Source organism: Petaurus breviceps, unplaced genomic scaffold (genome assembly GCF_028583685.1).
Source record: "Petaurus breviceps papuanus isolate PSGF00001 unplaced genomic scaffold, PetGlider_PUasm1.0 221, whole genome shotgun sequence".
NCBI classification, from domain to species: domain Eukaryota; kingdom Metazoa; phylum Chordata; class Mammalia; order Diprotodontia; family Petauridae; genus Petaurus; species Petaurus breviceps.
Genome location: NW_027185877.1, coordinates 3051812 through 3056732, shown reverse-complemented (window position 1 = coordinate 3056732; position 4921 = coordinate 3051812).

Sequence of the window (4921 nt, the reverse complement as noted above, 5' to 3'; positions counted from 1 at the left end):
CACAGATCCATTGATTGATTAAAGTGTCTTGTGGTGGCCTTTCTCTTTTCAACTGCCCCATTTTCATTTTTATTTTTGTATGTGGATTGGATAGTAAATTCTACTAGGCAAACTGAATCTTTTCATTCCACTCCTGCCAGCAAACGTGAAATAGAGACTTAATTTATGTAATACCATCATAAGTTTGGGGAGCTAATTCCAAGGTTTGGGGAAGTGATCAGATTCTCATGCCTAGTCCCTAACATTTATCAGCAAATACCTTCTATATGGATAGCTATGTAGTAACTATTACCTCCATGTAGCTAAAAGATAAAGGCAAAACCTAATAAAAATTGAAATATATTCTAGTGGGTTTTATTAAAGGACATGAGTTACTGAAGGAGATTAATTACAGCTGACAGCATGAAAGCTGCTAAGGCTCCTCGACTATTTTCAGATTAGGGGCCCACTCTTTGAGGACTACATAGACCACGTTCTTCCATGTCAAATGTTATTATAGGAAAATGATTCTTTGGCAGCAATTCCATTTGAGGTTGGGTTGCTCTTTCTTTTGAAATCAATCTTTATCAATGAGACCTCCTCCCTGATGTGCTCCCCCTCATTCTTAAGATGTTCTTGGGTGTTTAAGAATGTTAACTGAACAAAGGTCACATTTCTGAGGGTGTGGACAGCCTTTCTTGAATCCTAATTGTCCAGGACACATGGACAATCTTTTCATGATTTATTTTTGAGGCAATTTGACCTTAGATGTGAGTACCTCTTCTTTTTTTTTTTTAAGCAATTGGGGTTAAGTAACTTGCTCAAGGTTATATGGCCAGGTGTTTCTGGGTGGGTGCTAAGTGTCTGAGCCCGGGATTCGATCCCCAAGTCATCCCGACACTGGGGCCAGTGCTCTTACTTGCTGTGCTACCTGGCCGCCCCGTGAGTACCTCTTATCTGAGTGGAAGTCTAGCATAGAGGAACTAGTTCTCATAAAAACAAAAATCTAAAGTTTCTATACCTTTCCTTGACGTGCAAAGATGGTGGTTTTCTCAGACTGGTATTTTGGTGGGCTTGGATACTAATAAATATCCTGAGAATGCCCTTGACAGAAACTACTTCTATCTATTAGGTTGGAGGATGGGAAGAAGAATATCTTTTTAAAAAGTTACAAGAAAAATAAAAAATAAAAAAGAAAACTGCTGAACTTTTGGCCTACAAACTTATTAGACTAAACGTGTTGTTCTGTCATTTCAATTGTGTCTGACTCTTTGTGACTCCATTTGGGGTTTTCTTGGCAGATACTAGTTTGCCACTTCCTTCTCCAACTCATTTTACAGATGAGAAACTGAGGCAAACAGGGTTAAATAGCTTGTCCAGAGTCACATAGCTAGTAAGTGTCTAAGGTCAGATTTGAACTCAGGTCTTCCTGACTCTAAGCCTAGTACTCTGTCCGCTATGCCAGCTGCCCAGACTATATGTGCAGCTGTAACATATAACTATATGTTATCTTTTAGCATGCAAGAAAATGGACCATATTTAATACAAATATTCTATTTAGGGAAGAGATCTCTTCCAATGGAGGTTGTCTTACTGTTTCAGTAGATAATAAGTAATAATAGCAACTGCTGATTTGTGACTTCTCATCATTCACATTGCAGCCCATCCCTAGCTGTCCATTCTTTGTGATTTGTACAAAAGTTCACCACAGTAGGTTAACCCAAAAGGCTGGAGGCCTTCCTTACTTTCTTCTGACGTCTTGAGGATACCAAAAGAATACTCTGTCCATCTCTCATCACCCACCCTCACCTTGTGACCCACCTATTTTTTCTTGTCATTACACAATTCTCTGTTGACAATGTCTTACTCCAGGCCCTCATTACCTCATGGCTTGATTATTGCAAAAGTCTTCTGGTGGGCCTGCTTGCCTGAAATCTCTCCCTATTCCAGTCCATCCTCCATTCAGCCACTAAAGTGATTTTCCTAAAACACAGATATAATCGTGTCATGGCCACCTCCTATTAAGTAAACTCTAATTAATCTTTATTGCCTCCAATAAAAACCCAAAACACACCCTACAACTAATGAATAAACAAAATACCCTGCCTGACATTCAAAGCCCTTCATTACTTAGCCTTTTCTTATCTTTCTATTCTTACACATTACTCACCAACATGTACTCTTCAATTCAGTGACACTCAATTTATGACTATTCCCCAAAAAGGTAATTCCATCTCTTGGCTCAGGGCATTCTTCCTGGCTGTCCCCAATGCCTGGAATGCTCTCCCTCCTCCACTCAAAATACTGACCTCCCTGGTTTCCTTTAAGTCCCAACTAAAATCTCACCTTCACTGGCAGCCTTCTCCAGCCTCTCTTAATTCCAATGCCTTCTTTCTTTTACTTTTTTCCTTTTTGTTCTTTATATATCTTACTTTGTACATATTTGTTTGTATGTTGTCTCTCCTATTACATTGTAAATTCCTGTATTTTTTCCCTTTGTGTGTTTCTAGAGCTCAGCACATTGTAGGTGCTTAACAAATGTTTACTGATTGATCTTCAGAGATCTTCCTTGGCTACTTATTGCAGCTTGCTCACACACAACATGTGCCTTTCCATTACCCTTGTTTTTTTTTTTAATTCTTCAGAGTGTTGTATTTCAAAGATAACAAGAGAAGTAAGCCTATTCCTGGACTCTGATCATAAATATTGGGTGAGTCATAAAACATAAAGATGTCTGTTTGCTGAAATGGTTTGCCCCTGCCATGGAGGAGTTCAAGTTAATTAGGGATTCTCTGTTGATAATGAGGTCCTTTGTACACTCTTGTTGGCTGATGATATTGTGCCCCATAACATAACACAACCTCCTGGAAGAAATCTGATCAAAGGAGTTTGGTCTAAATATTCACTCAAGAAAAAAAACAAGTAGATGAGGAATTTCTATTGGCCAGATTATAACATAAATTTGGACAACCTGCAGATTTTGTTTATCAGTTTCTATATCTTGGGGCAACTAGAATAGGTAGACAAGTTGGACCTCCAGTTGAATAAGAGGAAGTGATGGGGCTGGATTGTCTTTGGGAAACTTCAGAGTTCCTCTAATGACTCCTTGAAACAATAATTTGTTTCTGGCTCAATCTATTACTTACTATTACATCATCATTTAGAAACTTAGATGTCAGCAACAAGATGCCTAGTATCCAGATAAAAAGAAGGAAGAGGGAAAAGGAGAAGAAGAATCAGTGAATTCATTTATGGTGTCATACAGATTTGTAATTGAATTATTCTGCTTTTCTCCAGATGAGAAACATTCTCATCAAGTGACCAACTATTTCTGGGAAGTGGCTCATTTCTCAGAATCCAATTCTGGGACCAGCATAAATGTGTGAAATTGTTCTTGGCACTTATTAATGTCAGTTTAATTATTACCTACTGTATTTATAAGTTTGATGTTTGGTGTCTGGTGAGTATATTCACTAAAGCTCTACTCAGATGAGATAATGGGTATAAAGCACTTGGTAAACTGAAAAATGCTGTGAAAATGCAAAGTATCATTTATTGTGTTCAGGTATACATTTAAGTCTTTTAAAATTATTTTTATTTCTCCTTTTTAAGTGATTTGATAAAACACCCAAAGATTTAGAATTGTTTAAAATATTCAAGGTTTGGCAGACTTTCACAAATCAGTCAACCAGCATTTGTTAAATACTTCCTATGCTTGCTGATTGTTTGCCAGGCACTGGACTGGGAATTGAGGATATGAATCCAAAAGTAAGCTGGTTCCCATCAAGGAACTTAAATTTTTCTGGGGTTTTGAGTGGGGAGGGACTGGCATATACTATGTTCACAGATGACTAAATACATGCATGATACTTGAGTTTCCAAAATTCTCCATAAGGAAGATGAAATTAGATATATCAGAATCAAGGGATCAGAGCATATCAGAGTTCCCTGGGACAAAAATCAACTAACCTGTACATGAATAAGAGTCACCCATATAGTGGAAGCATTATTCCCTGTTAGCAGCATTCCTGCTTCACTGCCTTATTGTTATATGGAGGTGACTGTGAGTTTTTCTAATTTATGCTAGTGTAAATCAAATGCTTCCAGGTCCTACCAAGCCAGAGATGCTTCCAATATAGGCAGATCTTGCAAAGGGTGGTTATCCAAGACCAGCCTAGATAAATTCAGAGAAATTCATCACAAAAAAGTGGGCAACTTTTGGAACCATTGGCTAAAATGTGGAAGGGTTATGATCTGAATTGGGGCATATCTGTTGCAATATTAAAGAAATCTGAGAAACAGCATCATGAAGAGAGATCTGGAATTAGAGTTTGGGGCCAGGAATTATGGTCTCAGTTCTGATGCTAGCTTTGCGATGGTGAGCAAATTACTTAACCTGTACAAATTAACTCAAGTTTTTTCTTAGATCAACTGGGGCTAATGACATTTGCCTTACTTTTTAAGGAATAAAACATTATATAGAAATAGGAAATATTGTTATTTCTTTCCCCTTCTCTTTTAATGACTTCAAATATGAGGACTTTTTCTAGATTAGATCTTGGAATGCATATTATATTACCTAAGTTTATAAAACATTCATCCCTTTTTCTGATGAATTGGAGTTAATAGAGCATCTGAGAGTATTAGCACTTGTTGTCCTAAGTCTCTCTTCTCTCCTAAACATCCTCTCTTAGCTGCCAAAATGATATTCTTAGAGTATATCTGACTCTTAAGGCATATATGTTACTCCCCTGCTCATAGATCTCTAGTGGCTCCCTATTGCCTGACTGATGAAGCACAAACTTCTTTGTCTGGCACTTCAAGTTCTCCACTGTTTGACTACAGACTACTTTTCAAGGTTTATTATATATAACTCTCTTCATGAATTCTACAATTATCTAAATTAGCCTGCTTGCCATTCTCCCAACATAAAATTCCTTCT